Source organism: Hemiscyllium ocellatum, chromosome 45, assembly GCF_020745735.1.
Source record: "Hemiscyllium ocellatum isolate sHemOce1 chromosome 45, sHemOce1.pat.X.cur, whole genome shotgun sequence".
Lineage (NCBI taxonomy): Eukaryota > Metazoa > Chordata > Chondrichthyes > Orectolobiformes > Hemiscylliidae > Hemiscyllium > Hemiscyllium ocellatum.
In genome coordinates, this window is record NC_083445.1 from 10,415,230 (window position 1) to 10,435,973 (window position 20,744).

Sequence of the window (20,744 nt, forward strand, 5' to 3'; positions counted from 1 at the left end):
AAACCCACGCAGACACGGGGAGAACGTGCAAACTCCACACAGTCAGTCGCCTGAGTCGGGAAATGAACCCGGGTCTACAGGCGCTGTGAGGCAGCAGTGCTAACCACTGTGCCACCGTGCCGTTGTTGGGTGTGTGCTCAGGGACTGTAATCCTGAATCTTGGGTTGAATTCTGGTTGTGCCCACTCGTGCATGAAGCTGACTGAAGCTCCTCAGGAGCTCAGTCAGCCGTTCAGCCAAATGTAGGGATAGTGCACTGAATCCTGAAGAATATGTTATGAAAAAGTGGCGGCCCCTCGTTTCCAGGGAAGTACTTAGTGAAATAAACTCGGGCAGCTTCAAAATTGACACCTGAACTGAAGAAGGACTGACCGCAACCCCATAATCTACAGCCTTGCACCCCTCACCAAAGCTCTGCATCTCTCCAATTCTTCGAGGAGAAAGTGAGGTCTGCAGATCAGAGCTGAAAATGTGTTGCTGGAAAAGCGCAGCAGGTCAGGCAGCATCCAAGGAACAGGAGAATCGACGTTTCGGGCATACGCCCTTCTTCAGGAAAGAGGGAAATCTCTCCAATTCTATCTTGTTCTGCTTTCCTGATTTTTGTTTTGACTGCAGTGTTGGTAGCTGAGACTTTCTTGTTGTCATCTCTCCACCACCTTTAAACTTTACAGCTTCTTAAGGGTTAATCTGACTGAACGGTTGTCAAACTATTGCCGTACGAGGCGTGGTATTGTCTCACGAGAGTCCCATGCTCTAATTATATTGAGGTTGCACAGGACATTGATGTGGCCCTCATCTGGAGTAGTCTGTCCAGTTCTGGTCACCCTGTTAAAAGAAGGATATGGGAAAGGATTGGCCAGGTTGTTTCCGGGAATGGAGGGTTTGAGTTATGAGAGATCGGATAGGCTGGGATTTTTTTCACTGGAGCTCAGGGGGTTGAGGTTTGGAAAATCATGAGGAACAGCGATAAGTTGAATGGCAGATTTATTTTCCCGAGGGTTGGCACTTTCAGGACTAGGGGGCATATTTTTTAAGGTGTGAGGAGAAAGATTTTAAAAAGACGTGAGGGGGAATTTTTTGTTTTACACAGTGGTTTGTGTGTGGAACGAACTTCCTGAGGAAGGGGATGCGGGTACAGTCATGACTTTGAAAAGACGTTTGCAGTTTCTCTGCTGTAGGAAGGATGTTGTGAAACTTGAAAGGCTTTAGAAAAGAATTTCAGGGATGTTGTCAGGGTTGGAGGATTTGAGCTATAGGGAGAGGCTGATGAGGCTGGGGCTGTTTTCCCTGGAACGTCGGACGCTGAGAGGTGACACTATAGAGGTTTTTAAAATCAGGAGGGACATGGATAGGTTAAATAGCCAGGGTCTTTTTCCCAGGGTAGTAGAGTCTAAAATTGGAGGGAATAGGTTGAAGGGGTGAGGGGAAAGATTTAAAAGGGACCTAAAGGGCAACTTTTTCATACAGAGGGTGGTGCGTGTATGGAATGAGCTGCCAGAGGAAGTGGTGGAGGCTGGTACAATTACAACATTTAAAGGCATCTGGATGGGTATATGAATAGGAAGGGTTTAGAGGGATATGGGTCCAATGCTGGCAAATGGGACTAGATTAATCTAGGATATCTGGCTGACATGGACAGTTGGACCAAAGGATTTGTTTCCATGCTGTACAGCTCTATGACTCTTAAGTACATAAGTTAGAAATGTTTGGAAGGGTGTGGGCCAAACGCAGATAGGTGGCACTTGTTTGGGGTTATAATTGGCATGGACTGGTTGGACTGAAGGGTCTGTTTCCATGCTGTATGACTCTATTATGTTGGTTTATTCTAAGACCACTATGTCTCAGGTCTTCATGACAACCTCCAGACAGTGCAGGAATTGAACCCAAGTTGTTGCCTTCACATAGCGTCCAGCCAATTGAACTACAATTCTGGAGAGGATTGATTAGCTGGTGTTCAGGGGTTCCTGCACCAGGTAAGATTACCCTTCTCAGAGTCTTTCGTCACAAGAGGTATGACCATCAGGTTAAACTACCACCAGGTCAAGTCTCTCGCTCTCTCTCTTGCTCTCATGTGACAGCAGCTGTTTGGAAATATGGAAACTTTACTACATTTCTGTGAAGTGTCGTGGGATATTCAACTGCATGAAAGTGACCGTGCAAGTGCAGTAAAGTCAAAATATGGAGGATGCTGGAAATCCAAAACCTAGGACAGAAAGTGCTGGAGAAATTCTGCAGATCTGGCAGCAACTGTGAAGGGAGGAACAGCTAATGCTTTGAGACCCTTCATCCAAAGAAGATGATTTCAGTCTCAAGCTTATACAAATGGTGATTTATTGCCACTTGTGCTGCACCATGAACAACGCAGTTAAACACAGTGAAAAGCTTCAGCTGTCGCCACCATCTGCCACCATTTTGAATGGTTTAAGAACAAAAGGACATCGCTGAAAGAGAAAGTCCATCTTCATTACACCACGCCCTGAGCCCGCTAACCAATGATACCTGTGCTGCCATCCCTCTGTCGCCTGTGCCATACCTGCTAACATCGGAGTCACCACTCTTCAGGTGCCATCCCTGTGTCAGTGGGCCCACCTCACCGATGCCAGATGCCAGGCTGGACCCACACTCACCACTGCCAACCAGCAGACCCTGGCTTTCGGCCTACCACGGTGAGGAGCTGTTGCCAATGCTACACCGATAGCCAGAAGTGCCTGGGTTTGCTGTCAATTCACCAAGAGACCCAGTCCAACCGCTCTCCTCCGCGATGTCGCACACTCTGGCACCACCGACAGGCCGACGATGAAGGAAGGGAGGATGAAAAAGGGTAGGAAAGAAGAGAGAAAGTGGCTGCCTGGAGCAGATTGGCAGCAGTCAGGCTCCTGGGCCTACCTTCCCTGTGCCGCCATTATATGTCCGTCTCCTTTCCTGTCCACAGTTGCTGCCATACCCAGTGCATTTCTCCATCTCTCTCTGTGTGTCTCCTTCTCACTCGCGCTCTCGTTTTGTGCACCATATAAGTGCAATTGTCCCATTGTAAGCTGAGCCTCGGTATTAACAAGTCGATTTGATCACTCGAGTGTTGCTAGACATGTAAAGGAGATCCCAATTCACCAAAGTATGAGGCAACAAGGGGACAGGGGACTGACAAAAAAAAGCCCCCACAATTTCAATTACCTCTACTCGCGCCCTCATCATCATCCCCTCCCCAACCACCTCCCTCCTGGCTTCTCACTCCTTCCATAAGCGTAGCATCTGAATAACAAAAAAAAAGACCACTTCAATACATTATGCTAATGTTCTCCAGAAGATGCAGTTTATTTTGATGTGAAGTGCGTAAATTACCATGTCAATTAAAGTGATTTTAAAAAGCACAGCTGCATGTGAGAACTGATGAATATTAAGGTTTGATTCAGACTGCGGCAGTGCCATTAATAAAAGGGTTTATTCGGAGTGAATAAATGTGAAAATCTCTCTTTGACAAAGCAGGCGGTGGAGTGGGAGAGTGAGCTTGTGACAGGCTGTTTGCCCATTAGCCCATTGTAGCTGAAGAAAATACATAAACAACCAGTTAATTACAAAGACCCAGGTCAGACTGACATTGTGCTAAGATGGCTAAACAATCCTTTCTTTTCCTCCCTCTCTGTCTCTGTGTGCAGGTACATTCAGCAGATCCTTTCCACGATTACAGGCCTTTTGCCAACTCTGTGGAGAGCATTAAGCAGCATGTTTTTTTTTAAAAAAACCCAAGAAACACGAGGTTAATGAGATGTTGCATAACAACTGAGATCCCTCTCTGCTTCAATAAATGCAAAATACCACAGATGCTGGAAATTTGAAATAAAACCTGAGAACACTGGAGAAACTCAGCAGCTCTGGCAGCTCTTGAGGCGGGAGAAACAAAGTTCTGGAAAAGCACTGCTGCCTCACAGCGCCTGTAGACCCGGGTTCAATTCCCGACTCAGGCGACTGACTGTGTGGAGTTTGCACGTTCTCCCCGTGTCTGCGTGGGTTTCCTCCGGGTGCTCCGGTTTCCTCCCACAGTCACAAAGATGTGCGGGTCAGGTGAATTGGCCATGCTAAATTGCCCGTAGTGTAAGGTAAGGGGTAAATGTAGGGATACGGGTGGGTTGCGCTTCGGCGGGTCGGTGTGGACTTGTTGGGCCGAAGGGCCTGTTTCCACACTGTAAGTCTAATCTAATCTAAAAAAAGATCTGGCAGTGGACAGAAATCAGAGTTAATGTTTAAATTTTTTTCTTCAGGAATTTACAGGAAGTTGATGAGTTTTATTTACGTTGTTAAAAGAGGGGAGAAGGATAGAAAGGACACAGGTCTGGGACTGGTTAGAGGGAGATATTCATTTAGATGTCTTGGAACAAAAGGCACAGCGTGTGGTAACGCTGGCAGAACGATACAAAAGCATTTGTTCAGAGTTTGACTGATTCAGAGCAAGCCCACCATGCTCTGTGTTGGACATCCTCCCTCCACAGCCCTAGGTACCTCGTAACCCGCTGCTCAGGCATCCCCGTTCTCAACTGATTGCAAAGAAAAACCGAAATGGCGAGGGAAACTTGGGCCGAGGGGGCATCTGTGGGGAGAAGGCAGTGTTACTGTTTCAATTCCGGTGACTTGATAAAGATATCCGTTGTCGGTTTTTAACGGGGCGGCACAGTGGCTCAGAAGTCGGCACTGCGGCCTCACAGCGCCAGGCACTTGGGTTCGATTCCAGCCTCGGGTGACTGTCTCTGTGTGGAGTTTGCACATTCTCCCCGCGTCTGTGTGGGTTCCTCTGGGTGCTCCGGTTTCCTCCCACAGTCTAAAGATGTGCAAGTCTGGTGAATTGGTCATGCTAAATTGCGCACAGTGTTCAGGGATGTGTAGGTTAGGTGCATTAGTCAGGGGTAAATAGAGAATAATAGGAGAATGGGTCTGGATGGGTTACTCCTCACAGGGTCAGTGTGGACCTGATGGGCCGAAGGGCCTGTTTCCATACTGTAGGGATTCTATTCTATATGCTGAAAATGTGTTGCTGGTTAAAGCACAGCAGGTCAGGCAGCATCCAAGGAACAGGAAATTCGACGTTTCGGGCCAGAGCCCTTCATCAGGAAACCTGATTCTATTCTATGTGCAGGCTGTACTAAAATGCCCATAATATCCAAGGATGTGCAGGCCAGGTGGATTGGTTGTGGGGAATGCAGGCATTCAGGGATAGGATAAGGGGTGGGTCTGGATGAGATGCTTTTTGTTGGAGGTGTTGTGCACTCAGTTGGTTAAATGGCCTACTTCCACACTGTAGGCACTCTATGACAACTTTATCAGAACACTTCTTATTAGCACCTTACCCAGCATTAATCTATTTCTCTGCTTAACATCACCCATCTCTTTGTTTGCCTCTCCCTTTTGTTCTCTGTAGGCTCCATATCCATGTTGTGAAGGAAGATTCACTGAACTTGAAATGCTAATTCCGCTCTCCCTCTTGACAAATGCTGCCACACCTGCTGAGTTTCTCACTCACCAGCCATCTCATCATTAGCATAAATATCACCCCCACCCCCTCCCCCACCCCCATTCTCCAGCCCCCAACAACTTCCCAGCTCTCTCCAGTTCTGACCAAGTGTCACAGGACTTGAAAGGTAAACTCTGTTTTCTTTCTACAGGTGTGGGGTTCCTCCAGCACTGTTTTTGTTTCAGCCTTTGCCCAGCATGGGCATGGATGGCAAAATGGTCAACAGCTCTGCCCGAGGTAAAACTCAAAATTCAGAGCATGGTTTCACAGAATCCTTGCAATGTGGAAACAGCTCATTGAGCCCACAGTGACCCTCTGTCAGAGCATCCCTCACAGACCCAACCCCTGTAACCCTGCATTTGCCGTGGGCTAATCCATCTAGCCTGCATATCCCTGGTCCTGTGGATAAAGGCCCAACAATGTCTCCTCTCCCTCAGGCAGCTGAGGAAATTTGGCGTGACGGTGAATACCCTTGCCAACTTTTATAGGTGCGCCATCGAGAGCATTCTGTCTGGGTGTATCACCACCTGGGATGGCAACTGTACCGTTCAAGAGCAGAGACGGTTACAGAGAGTGGGGAACTCGGCCCGGACAATCACAAAGGCCAACCTCCCATCTCTAGAATCCATCTACCAGGCCCCGCTGTCAGGGAAAGGCCGCCAACATTCTCAAAGATCCCACCCTGGCAATGTTTTTCTACAACCTCTACCATCGGGGAGAAGGTACAGAAGCCTGAACACACACACCAGCCGGTTTCACAACAGTTTCTACCTGACTGTTGTTAGAATGCTGAATGGACTCACAAACTCTTAACACTCACCTGTACCTGTGTTTTTGTTTTTTGCTGCTGTTTACCTATTATTTACTGATCTATGCTACTTAACTCTGTGATCTGCCTGTATTCAATTCAGCACGCCCAACCCACCCAGCCTGCACATCTCCGGACTGTGGGAGGAGAGAAAGTGCCCGAAAGTGGAATCGAACCCTGGGTCCCTGGGGCTGTGAGGGGGCAGTGCCAACCCTCTGAGCCACCGAATTGTGTGGGTGAATCTCGAGCCTGGGCTCAGTTTAAAAATAAGGGGGCTCGTTTGAAACAGAGATGAGGAAAAGTTTTTTTTCTCTCTGTCAAAGGGTTTGTTAGTCTTTGGAACCCCCTTTCTGATAAGACAGCGGATGCAGAACCTTTAAATATTTTTAAGGCAGAGGTAGATGGATTCTTGATTATCGAAGGAATGAAAAATTAATGAGGGGTGGGGGGTATGCGGGTTGAGGTTAAAGTTAGATTAGATTACTTACAGTGTGGAAACGCCCTTCGGCCCAACAAGTCCACACCGACCCGCCGAAGCGCAACCCACCCATACCCCTACATTTACCCCTTACCTAACACTACGGGCAATTTAGAATGGCCAATTCACCTGACCCGCACATCTTTGGACTGTGGGAGGAAACCGGAGCACCCGGAGGAAACCCACACAGACACGGGGAGAACGTGCAAACTCCACACAGTCAGTCGCCTGAGTCGGGAATTGAACCCGGGTCTCCGGGCACTGTGAGGCAGCAGTGCTAACCACTGTGCCATCCATCATGATCTTACTGTGCAGCAGCCTCAAGGGGTAGAGTGGTCGACACTTGTTCCCTTGCTCATGGGTTCTCAGGTATGGAACTTAGAGTTGAGTCAGGAAGACTGAGAAAGTCTAACTGGAGAATGAAGCGTTGTTCCTGCAGTTGCTTCGACATTCACTGGAGCACACTGCAGCAGACCAAGCACCAGAATGTAAAAGGTAAGTTGGAGGAGGTTACCAAAGGGGTGAGTTAAGTTGATAGGCAACAGAAACCCGAGCTCATGCTTTGCAGACTGAGGGGTGGTGTTGTCTGCAAAGCAGTCACTAGTCTGCACTTGCAGGAAGATTGGAAGAGGGGTAGGGGGGCATTCAGCCCCTCTAGCCTGTCCCACTATTCACTGCGATCATGGCTGATCTGGGAGACAGTGAGATCGGCAGATGCTGGAGGTCTGAGTTGAGATTGTGTTGCTGGAAAAGCACAGCAGGTCAGGCAGTATCGGAGGAGCAGGAGAATCGACGTTTTGGGTCGGAGTCCTCCATCAGGAATGATCTGTAGCCTGACTTCATCCACCTTCCTTTGGGTCATAGCCCGAAATACCTTTGCCCACCCAAAAAAAAATTATCTATCTCCGATTTAAAATTAACCACTGATTTGGCATCTGTTGTTTGTGGAGAGGAGATCCAAACCTCCCCCAGCCTTGTGTATAGAAGGCCTTCTGAACACTCCTCCTGAACATTCCGGCCCTAATTCTCAGTCTGTATCCCTGCTTCTAGAATCCCCAATGTGGAGGACACTATATTGTTAGCAGCAAATACAGCTAGACTGGATCTTTTAGAAATTAATGTACACATGAGACATCGCTGGCTGCGCCACCATTTATTGCCCATCCCTAGTTGCCCCCCTCCCCCTTGAGAAGGTGGGGGGTGAGCTGCCTTCTTGAACCGCTGCAGTCCATATGCTATAGGTGGACCCACACTGCTGTTGGGGGAAGCACAACTTCATTTGGAAGGGGTGCTTGGAGCCTTGGATAATCACAACTGATGGGTGGAATAAAATCAAATTCCACCAGTCTCACCAGCTGTAATAATACATTGTTTTCATCACCAGTTGACTCCCTTTTGTATGCTTTCCAAAATAAAAGAGTCTGTCGCCCAGAATAATCCGTCTAATATAACATTGAACATATTCTGGACAAGCACCGGTTAACAAATAATCTATAATCCAGGTTAGAACTGTATCTGTTTAATCCCCGAAACAGACACACACTCACACAATACAATTAATCTCTGCAGAGATAGTTGTGTTTTTTAAACAACAGTAGAAGATGAAGTTAAAATCACACCACACCAGGTTACAGTCCAACAGGTTTAATTGGAAGCACTAGCTTTCGGAGCGCTGCTCCTTCATCAGGTGGTTGTGGGAGACACAATTGTAAGGCACAGAATTTATAGCAAAAGTTTACAATGTGATGTAACTGAAATTATACATTGAAAAATACCTTGATTGTTTGTTAAGTCTCTCATCTGTTAGAATGACCATGATCGTTTCTTTTACATGTAAATCACAAAACTTTTTTAAAAAGTTACATTCTCAGGTTAACTGTAATAATTGGTGTCAGCCCAGATAAGATGTTGATGGTGTTAGCCTCCCGTGTTCTCTGTCTGTGCCATAATATTTAGACTGATTCTTATTAAAAAAGTGAGTTAACAGAATCTTACATGGATTCATGCAGGTTTTGAGCAAAATACAATGTAACTCTACAAGTACAAATTCACCCCACAAACGTATATGTGTGTGTGTGCTTGTGGGTTTTTGGGTGTGTGTGTGTCTGGGGTGGGGGGTTGAGAGAGTGAGTGTGTGTGAGAGAGAGAGAGAGAGAGAGTGTGTGTAAAGGGGTCTAAGTCTGTGAGAGGGTGCATGTGTGAGTGTGGGAGTGTGTGTGTACCTGGGGTGGGGGTTGTGAGTGTCTGTGAGAAAGAGTGTATATGTGTGTGTGAGTGTAAAGGGGTCAAAGTCTGTGAGACGGTGTGTGTGTGTCTCTGAAATATTCTCTCTCAGCCAAGGGTCTGAAAACAAAGACTAGAACATGACAACTTCTCGCACTCCACCACATAGAATCCCTGCAGTGTGGAAACAGGCCCTTCAGCCCATGCCAACCCTCTGAACAGCATTCCACCCAGACCCACTCCATCTACCTGTAACCCAGCCTTCCCCATGGCCACTTGAATTAACCTGCATATCTCTGGATGTGTGGGAGGAAACCCACGCAGACACAGGGGGGATGTGCAAACCCCAAACAGACAGTGGATCAAACCCAGGTCCCTGGTGCTGTGAGGCAGCAGTGCTAACCACTGAGCCACCACGCCACCCCCACTGCTGTTCTTGTTGATGACACTGAAGGGGGACAGTAGAGGCTGATGGAAGATTTTCAGTTCAGAGTGAAATTGAATTCAGCTTTTTCAGGGTTTACAAGGTAGTTAGAAATATTGACATTTGGAAATTTTATCAGAATGCCAGAAACTTCTGCTGATAGCCGGAATGAGACTTGCAGCTCCTTACTGACTGCCTGGGTCTTGAGGGTTGTGAGATAACAGGAATGTAAAGACACCATAGTCTTATCCAAGACAGTAACTAAGAGCCCGAAAGCCCATCTGTTATCTCCGTGCACCCTTTGCTGGTCTTTTCTTCAAAACCATTTGATTTTCTGTAAACAGCGGGCTTACGCAATAAACCATTGACTTAATTTCCAAGAAGCAGTGTGGTACAAAATCTTTTCAGTTCAGGAAATGTCAGACCGATCCATATCCTCCTCCTGAGGGGTCAGACTGATCCATATCCACCTCCTGAGGGGTCAGACCGATCCATACCCTCCTCCTGAGGGGTCAGACTGAACCATATCCACCTCCTGAGGGGTCAGACCGATCCATACCCTCCTCCTGAGGGGTCAGACTGAACCATATCCACCTCCTGAGGGGTCAGACCGATCCATACCCTCCTCCTGAGGGGTCAGACTGAACCATATCCACCTCCTGAGGGGTCAGACCGATCCATACCCTCCTCCTGAGGGGTCAGACCGATCCATATCCTCCTGAGGGGTCAGACCGATCCATACCTTCCTCCTGAAGGGTCAGACTGAACCATATCCACCTCCTGAGGGGTCAGACCGATCCATACCCTCCTCCTGAGGGGTCAGACCGATCCATATCCTCCTGAGGGGTCAGACCGATCCATACCTTCCTCCTGAAGGGTCAGATTGATCCATATCCTCCTGAGGGGTCAGACCGACCCATATCCTCCTCCTGAGGGGTCAGACCGATCCATATCCACCTTCTGAGGGGTCAGACTGATCCATATCCACCTCCTGAGGGGTCAGACTGATCCATATCCTCCTCCTGAGGGGTCAGACCGATCCATATCCACCTTCCGAGGGGTCAGACTGATCCATATCCACCTCCTGAGGGGTCAGACTGATCCATATCCTCCTCCTGAGGGGTCAGACCGATCCATATCCACCTTCTGGGGGGTCAGACCGATCCATATCCTCCTCCTGAGGGGTCAGACTGATCCATATCCTTCTCCTGAGGGGTCAGACTGATCCATATCCTCCACCTGAGGGGTCAGACCGATCCATATCCACCTTCCGAGGGGTCAGACCGATCCATATCCTCCTGAGGGGTCATATCGATCCATATCCTCCTCCTGAGGGGTCAGACCGATCCATATCCACCTTCTGGGGGGTCAGACCGATCCATATCCTCCTCCTGAGGGGTCAGACTGATCCATATCCTTCTCCTGAGGGGTCAGACTGATCCATATCCTCCACCTGAGGGGTCAGACCGATCCATATCCACCTTCCGAGGGGTCAGACCGATCCATATCCTCCTGAGGGGTCATATCGATCCGTATCCTCCTCCTGAGGGGTTGACTGATCCATATCCTTCTCCTCAGGGGTCAGACTGATCCATATCCTCCTCTCGAGGGGTTGGACTGATCCATATCCTCCTCCTGAGGGGTCCAGTTTCAGATAGTGGCCAATGAAGGGACTTTCATTGAACATGTTTTGGACAAGCATTGGTTAACAAATAATCTATAATCCAGATTTTAACTGTATCTGTTTAATCCCCAAAACAGATACACTCACATTCTGCAGAAATAATTGTGTTTTTTTGAAAAATAGCAGGAGAAGGCAAAATATTCTTTTTTGCCAAGGGTCTGAAACCAAAGGATAGAACATGATTAGATTACTTACAGTGTGGAAACAGGCCCTTCGGCCCAACAAGTCCACACCGACCCTCCGAAGAGTAACCCACCCATACCCATTCCCCTACACCTAACACTACGGGCAATTTAGCATGGCCAATCCACCCTAACCTGCACATTTTTGGACTGTAGGAGGAAACCGGAGCACCCGGAGGAAACCCAGACAGACAGTGTGCAAACTCCACACAGACAGTCGCCTGAGGGGGGAATTGAACCCGGGTCTCTGGCGCCGTGAGGCAGCAGTGCTAACCACTGAGCCACCGTACTGCCTAACTCCTCACACCTGACCACATAGAATCCATGCAGTGTGGGAGCAGACCATTCAGCCCCATGCCAACCCTCTGAACAGCATCCCACCCAGACCTACTCCCTCTACCCTGGCATTCTCCATGGGGAATTCAACTAACTTACATATCTCAGGATGTGCCTGAAGAAACCCACACAGACACAGGGAGGACGTGCAAACCCCACACAGACAGTCACCTGAGGCTGTAACAACAGAATGATATTAGATTAGATTACTTACAGTGTGGAAACAGGCCCTTCGGCCCAACGAGTCCACACCGACCCGCTGATACGTAAACCACGCAGACCCATATCCCTACATTTACCCCTTACCTAACACTACAGGCAATTTAGCATGGCCAATTCACCTAACCTGCACCTGCATATCTATGATGGGACAGGGGCGTGGGAATGGTGTTATGGTCTAACCTTCCTCTTGACCACCTTTCAGTCCATGCCCGTGAATTTGAGGACAGACTGCTGTGGGATTGTAGCTGTGTGTGTGAGTAATGAGCTGAAAAGGAGCACACAATTAGTGTTGTTGATATTGTTCCTCATTCAGATTTCACACCTTCAAATGTCACTTCACCTCTTGCTTTTGTTTGTTTGGCTCTTGTAATGCTGGCATCCAGAGCTCCACTTTGGAAAGGGGCCAGATGGATAGCAATGGTTCAGAATTCTAATACAATACTAGCCACAGAATCAGTCCCCTTTCCTGTTTGAGCGTGCCACTTGACCAGCTATGTGATGTCCACATTCACTGCCAACAGTATATTCCAGTGAAATCACTTCTCTATGATGTCCATGGCTTTTCTGGTTGATAGGTTTATAGAGATGTACAGCATGGAAACTCAGTCCAACCCGTCCAGATATCCCAACCCAATCTAGTCCCACCTGCCAGCACCCAGCCCATATCCCCCCAAACCCTTCCTATTCATATACCCATCCAACTGCCTCTTAAGTGTTGCAATTGTACCAGCCTCCACCACTTCCTCTGGCAACTCGTTCCATGCACGTACCACCCTCTGCGTGGAAAAGTTGCCCCTTAGGCCTCTTTTAAGTCTTTCCCCTCTCACCTTAAACCAATGCCCTCCCACACCCTGGGGAAATGGACATTGGCTAGATACCTTAACATTGAATATTCAGTGGCGTCAGCATTGTCAAAGGCTCTGTTGAACCTTGACCTCAGGGCTTCCTTTGAATCCCTACAGAGCAGAAGCAGAGAGTCCGCACTGGCCCTCTGAAGAGCATCCCACCCATCTTCATAACCCTGTATCTGCTGTGCCCAAACCACCCTGACCTGTGCATTTTTGGATTGAGGGAGGAAACCCACGCAGACACGGGGAGAATGTGCAAACTCCACACACACACAGTCACCTGAAGCTGGAATCGAACCCAGGTCCCTGGCGCTGTGAGGTAGCAGTGCTAACCACTGAGCCACCGTGCTGTCCACTTGTTTCGAACTGGACGGTTCATGCTCACTGTTCCATCAAGGATATCCTTTGTCAAATGGGTGGGGGCGGAGGGGGGAGGTGGGTGTGGAAAATGAGTGGGGGGGGGGGGTGCAGGAGTTAGGGTGGGGGTGAGGGTGAGTGGTGGGAATATGAAACATTTTAAGTCCAATGCTTTGTGATAATGTGAGTGGGTGGGGGAAGGAAAAAAAGACTTTCCTCTGGCTGGGAACGATAATTATGATTCACAAACTAATCTGCTGCTTATCCAAAAGAATTAGGCGTTTTAATTCTGCGTTCCCCAATTGGATTGTTAAAAGGAGCCCAGTTCTAAAAGACGCTAGTGAAGCAAGTGATGAAAGAATTCAGTTGTGACTTAGGCTCAACATAAATGGATTATAAATTTCCAATTTAGCACAAAATGTTTCTATTCCCTCTTTTTGTTTAAAGCATTCAGACCAAACTCACAAAGGCAAATAAATCCGCAAACTACACATAATAGAATAGTCAAGGCCTTTTTCTCTGGCATAGGAGAGTCCAAAACTAGGTGGCATAGGCTTTAAGGTGAGAGGGACAGGATTTAAAAGGGGCCTAAGAATTGTTCATGTAGAAAAGAAGGAAGAGAGGTGATTTGATCGAGGTGTAAACGGGAATGAGAGACATAGAGAGAGTAGATAGCCAGAGACTTTTCCCCAGGGCAGAAATAGCTGTCACAAGGGGTCATAATTTTAAGGTGTTTGGGGAAAGGTTTAGGGGAGAGGTCAGAAATCGGTTCTTTACACAGAGAGAGGTGGGTGTGAGGAATGCACTGCCAACCGTGGTAGTAGAGTCAGAGACATTAGGGGCGTTTAAGCGACTGCTGGACAAGCTCATAGACGGCAGTAAATTGGGGGGGGTGTAGGTTAGGTTGATCTTAGATTAAGGTAAATGCTTGGCACACCATCCTGGGCCGATGGGCCTGCATCATGCTGTAATGTTCTTTGTTTTGAGTTCTGAGGGGCAATGGTTTCATGTGGAAGGTGGTGCGTGAATGGAATGAGCTGCCAGGGGAAGTGGTGGAGGCTGGTACAATGACAACATTTAAAAGGCGTTTGATGGGTGTGTGAATAGGAAGAGGGTTAGAGAGATATGGGCCAAGTGCTGGGAAATGGGACTAGATTAGGTTAGGATATCCGGTCGAGTTGAACCGAAGGGTCTGTTTCCATGCCCATCTCGATGACTCTGTAATACAAATAAGAGGAGGCCATTCAGCTTTGTTGAGTCAATGGGATTGTGACTGATCTGATTATGGCTTTAATTTCACTGTCCTGCCTTGTCCCCATAATTCTTCAATCCCTTGTTACTCAAAAATCTAACTCAGTGTTTTGAATATATTCGGTGACCCAGCCTCCACTACTCTGTAAGGAAGAGAATTCCAAGCACTATTCCTTGTCCAAACAAATTCCCCCTCGTATGTGGGATAACCCTTATCCTAAAGTTTGAAATTCACCCACAAGATGAAACATCGAATGCCTACAGTATAGAAACAGGCCATTCGGCCCAACAAGTCCACATGGACCCGCCAAACAGTAACTCACCCAGACCCATACTCCTACCCTACATTTACTCCTGACCAATGCACACATCCCACACATCCCTGAACACTATGGGCAATCTAACATGGCCATGCCACCCTAACTTGAGTTTAGGTTTAACAGGAAGCACCAACTAGTGCTTCCCGTTAAACCATAACCTGGTGTTGTGTCATTTTTAACTTCATCTTTGGACTGTGGGAGGAAACCCATGCAGACATGGGAGAATGTGCAAACTCCATACAGACAGTCAGCAGAGGCTGGAATCGAACCCGGGTCCCTGCTGCTGTGATACAGCAGTGCTAGCCACTGACCCACTGTTCCACCCATCATATTACATGCAGTTCTGGAATCCACAAGATGGGAGGGAATGTGATGGCACTGGAGAGGGTGCAGAGGGAGATTTACCCTGGGCTGGGGAGTGTCAGCGATGAAGAGAGATTGGACAGACAATGGTTGCTTTCACTAGAGATTGAAAGGGGCATAATTGCGGTATATAAAATGATGAAGGGCATAAACAGGGGAGACAGGAAGAAACTTCTCCCCTTGGTAGAGGGTTCAATGACCAGGGAGATATACATTTCAGGTAAGGGGAAGGAGGTTTCGAGGGGAATCTTTCTCACCCAGAGGGTGGTTGTGGGGAATTGGGTTCTCCCTGCTTGTAGGGATGGGAGAATCAGAAACCTTCATCACATTGAGGAAGTGTTTAGATGTGCACATTTGATGCCAAGGTATACAAGGCTATAGGCCAAGTGCTGGACAATGGGATTCAAGTAGCTAGATGGCTGTTCTTGACAGATACAGATGCGATGGGCTAAAGGGCCTTTCTCTGTGCTGTAGACCTCTGTGACTCCACCTTAAGTGACCCTGCTGAGCCGTCTCTGAATATTACGCATAGAGTGATCTCTCCTTCTATAGAATTAGAATCCCTACAGTGTAGAAACAGGCCCTTCAGCCCAACAATTCCACACTGACCCTCCAAACAGTATCCCACCCAGACCCATTCCCTTACCCTATATTTACCCCCGACTAATGCACCTAGCCTACACATCCGTGAACACGATGAGCAGTTTAGCATGGCCTAACCTGCACATCTTTGGACTGTAGGAGGAAACCCACGCAGACACAGGGAGAACGTGCAAACTCCTCACAGACAGTGGCCCGAGGCAGGAATCGAACCCAGGTCCCTGCTGCTGTGAGGCAGCGGTGCTAACTGCCGCGTCACCGTGCCACCCCACACCCCTGCTTCGTCTAAGCTCACTGAGGGCAGGCCCAAGCTGTTCATCCAAAGACAATCCTTTCATCCCAGGAGCCCACTGAGTGAACCCTGTCTGGGGAGGCCCTGGTCCTGTCATAAGACTCCTGAAATACGCAGGCCAGTGCTGTGTGCAGTCCCCGAGCTGAGGTCACACACACTAATGCCCTGTATAGCGGCTGTAAGACCGCCCTACTTTAATACTTGTTAAAAAGCAACTGCAGATAATGTCACTCAGAAGTAAGGATGGAAAGTGCTGGAAAATCACAGCATCCACGGAGAGAAATCCGAGTTAATGTTTCAGCTCCTGGTGTGACCCTTCGTCTGAACTCCATTGCCAGCGACAATTTCTGTCCTTGCTTTTCCTCCGACTGCTAGATCCGGTCTCCTCCCGTGAAAGGCAAACAGAGCTAAAGGGAAAATGACTGGAAGACTGTGGGAGGGAGTGGGGAAGCTTATCGTTAGTATCCAACCCAGTGAGGAAAACAGGAATGGGGGAATACTAATCATCTTCAATATGTTAATGTCATCCTGCCACATCTCTGTGCTTGGATTGGAATTTAGACTGACTGAAATACCAACATTTGAGATGAGATTAGCAGTAGGCTATTCAGCCCCTTGAGTCTTCCACCATTCAGTAGGATCATGGCTGATCCACGTCGAATTCTGCACTCCGTCTACCCCAATAGTCTTCAAATCCCTGTCCAATGGGAACCTACCAATCTCTACCTTAAATATACTCAATGGCCTCACCTCCACCGCCAGTCGCATAACTCCCCGTCACCCAGAGAAAAGGAATTCTCCCTATCCTGATGTTAGACTCGGACTCTGAAATAGCTGACCAAACCACTCTGTTCCAGGGCAACGACGGATGGACAACAGATGCTGTCCTTGCCAAGGGGTGCTCAAAGCCGAAAGGATAAGGGACAAGGAAGAGGTGTGGCACGGAAGGAAGCCAGATTTTAGAAGTCTGCTTTACACGTCACAGCCTTTTCCAAAGATTTATTCTCAAAGTAACTAATCCAGTTTCACCTTGACTCCCAATAGTGACCGCAGTGCAGCTGATTTTTACAGATGTATTGTTGAGAAAGGACTGTAATGGGGTATACCCCAACAGGGGTGGGGACGGTGCGGTGGAAGAGGCAAATTTCCAAAACTATCGCACAAAGAGTTGTGAGGGAGCACCGCTGGACCAGAAATGTTAGCTCTGCTTTCTCTCCACACCTGCTGAGCTTTTTCAGCAAGTTCTTCTTTTGTTTTTGATTTGCAGCGATTCTATTGGATTTGTTTCCCCAAAACTCTTGTGTCTGTGTCTATGTTTATGTCTGTCTGTGTGTGCGTGTGTGTCTGTGTCTGTATCTGTATCTGTGTCTGTGTCTGTGTGTGTGTCTATGTTTATGTCTGTCTGTGTGTGCAAGTGTGTCTGATGTCTGTGTCTGTGTGTGTGTGTGTGTGTGTGTCTGATGTCTGTGTCAGTGTCTGTGTCTATGTTTATGTCTGTCTGTGTGTGCGTGTGTGTCTGTGTCTGTCTCTGTGTCTGTGTGTGTGTCTATGTTTATGTCTGTCTGTGTGTGCGCGTGTGTCTGTGTCTGTGTGTGTGTCTATGTTTATGTCTGTCTGTGTGTGCGTGTGTGTCTGATGTCTGTGTCTGTGTGTGTGTCTATGTGTTTATGTCTGTCTGTGTGTGCAAGTGTGTCTGATGTCTGTGTGTGTGTGTGTGTGTGTCTGATGTCTGTGTCAGTGTCTGTGTCTATGTTTATGTCTGTCTGTGTATGCGTGTGTGTCTGATGTCTGTGTCTGTGTGTGTGTCTATGTGTTTATGTCTGTCTGTGTGTTGTATGTCTGTGTCTGATGTCTGTGTCTATGTGTTTATGTCTGTCTGTGTGTTGTATGTCTGTGTGTCTGTATGTGTTTATGTCTGTGTGTGCCTGTGTTTATGTCTGTGTGTGTCTCTATGTGTTTGTCTCTGTGTGTGTCTTATGTGCTTATGTCTGTCTATGTGTGTTTATTTGTATGTGTGTGTGTCTGTATATGTTTTTGTATGTGTGTGTGTCTGTATGTGTTTGTGTCTGTGTGTGTTTATTTGTATGTGTGTGTCTGTATGTGTTTGTCTCTGTGTGTCTAGATGTGTTTGTGTCTGTCTGTGTGGGTTTATGTCTGTGTGTGTGTCTGTATGGTTTATGTCTGTGTGTGTGTGTGCGCACGCACATGAGTGTGTGAGAGACGGAGAGAGAGAGAGAGAGAGATAAGACAATGGGCATGAATGGGTTCAGAGTTGAACTGAAGTTGCATGAACTCTGATATATTGCACAGGTCGATGTGGACAGTTTAGGCGGGTGGTCGAGGGAACGGCTGATGAAATTCAATATGAGCAAGTTCAAGGTCTTGCACTTTTAAAAAAAAGAACACAGGCATGGACTATTTTCCAAACGGTGAGAAAATTCATAAAGCCAAAGTACAAAGGGATCTGGGAGTGCTAGTGCAGGATTCTCTAAAGGTTGAGTCTGTGATTAAGAAAGCAAATGTAATGTTGTCATTTATTTCAAGAGGGTTGGGTGTGATGTGCTACTGAGACTTTATAAAGCTCTAGTTAGGCCCCATTTGGAGTACTGTGTCCAGTTTTGGTCCCCACACCTCAGGAAGGGCATACTGGCACTGGAGTGTGTCCAGCGGAGATTCACACGGATGATCCCTGGAATGGTTGGTCTAACATATGATGAACGGCTGAGGATCCTGGGATTGTATTCATTAGAGTTTAGAAGGTTGAGGGGAGATCTAATAGAAACTTACAAGATAATGCATGGCTTAGAAAGGGTGGACGCTGGGAATTTGTTTACGTTAGGCGGGGAGTCTAGGACCCATGGGCACAGCCTTAGAATGAGAGGGGGTCAATTTAGAATGGAAATGAGGAGACATTTCTTCAGCCAGAGAGTGGTGGGCCTGTGGAATTCATTGCCACGGAGTGCAGTGGAGGCCGGGATGTTAAATGTCTTCAAGGCAAAGAATTAAGGGCTATGGGGAGAGTGTGGGTAAGTGGAGTTGAAACGGCCGTCAGCCATGATTAAATGGCAGAGTGGACTCGATGGGCCGAATGGCCTTACTTCCACTCCTCTGACTTATTGTCTTATAGTGGGACAAGCTTGGGCAGTTCGGGATCTTCACAGTCTTAAACAGTCTTGGGGAGTGTGGGCAGTCGTAACCAGAGACAGTGATGTCTTCCATTCCTCATATTGACTCTGCTCGGCGCATAAAAGGAGCAGGAACAAGAGGGCAGAGATTTAAAGTGGTTACAAAAGATCAGAGCAATGGAGAAATGAGGAAAACCTTGTTCTACCTCAGTGAGTAGGCAGGGCCTGGACATGTAAGGGAGCAGGTTCAACCGAGGCTTTCAAGAGGTGATTGGATAGTGATGGTTGCTGCAGCTACACAAGGCTTCAGTGAAAATGAACCTGGAAGACTGTGTAGTTTTGGTTTCCTTATTTGAGGTGGGATGTAGTTTTATTGGGGCCAGTCCAGAGGAGATTGGTTCCAGAGATGAACAGTTTGATTTGATTTATTTATTGTCACATGTATCTTGTTACAAAATACAGCGAAAAGTGTTGTATGTAGTGTAGCTACCCGAAAACACAGAAATAAAACGTAGGATGTGAAGGCAGAAGGATGAAGGAATAAAGTCAAGGTGTTCAACTCTACAGCCTGTGCTGCTGGGCCCCACTCCAGTCCATGCTGCTGGGCCCCACTCCAGTCCATGCTGCTGGGCCCCACTCCAGTCCATGCTGCTGGGCCCCACTCCAGTCCATGCTGCTGGGCCCCACTCCAGTCCATGCTGCTGGCCCCACTCCAGTCCATGCTGCTGGGCCCCACTCCAGTCCATGCTGCTGGGCCCACTCCAGTCCATGCTGCTGGGCCCACTCCAGTCCATGCTGCTGGGCCCCACTCCAGTCCGTGCTGCTGGGCCCCACTCCAGTCTGTGCTGCTGGGCCCACTCCAGTCCATGCTGCTGGCCCCACTCCAGTCTGTGCTGCTGGGCCCCACTCCAGTCTGAGCTGCTGGGCCCCACTCCAGTCTGTGCTGCTGGGCCCCACTCCAGTCTGTGCTGCTGGGCCCACTCCAGTCCATGCTGCTGGGTCCACTCCAGTCAGTGCTGCTGGGCCCACTCCAGTCCATGCTGCTGGGCCCCACTCCAGTCTGTGCTGCTGGGCCCACTCCAGTCCATGCTGCTGGGTCCACTCCAGTCAGTGCTGCTGGGCCCACTCCAGTCCATGCTGCTGGGCCCCACTCCAGTCCATGCTGCTGGGCCCCACTCCAGTCTGTGCTGCTGGGCCCACTCCAGTCTGTGCTGCTGGGCCCACTCCAGTCCGTGCTGGGCCCACTCCAGTCTGTGCTGCTGGGCCCACTCCAGTCTGGGCTGCTGGGCCCCACTCCAGACCGTGCTGCTGGGCCCACTCCAGTCCGTGCTGCTGGGCCCACTCCAGTCTGTGCTGCTGGGCCCACTCCAGTCCGTGTTGCTGGCCCCACTCCAGTCTGTGCTGCTGGGCCCACTCCAGTCTGGGCTGCTGGGCCCACTCCAGTCCATGCTGCTGGGCCCCACTCCAGTCTGTGCTGCTGGGCCCACTCCAGTCTGGGCTGCTGGGCCCACTCCAGTCCGTGCTGCTGGCCCCACTCCAGTCTGTGCTGCTGGGTCCACTCCAGTCTGTGCTGCTGGGCCCACTCCAGTCCATGCTGCTGGGCCCACTCCAGTCTGGGCTGCTGGGCCCACTCCAGTCTGGGCTGCTGGGCCCACTCCAGTCTGTGCTGCTGGGCCCACTCCAGTCTGTGCTGCTGGGCCCCACTCCAGTCTGTGCTGCTGGGCCCCACTCC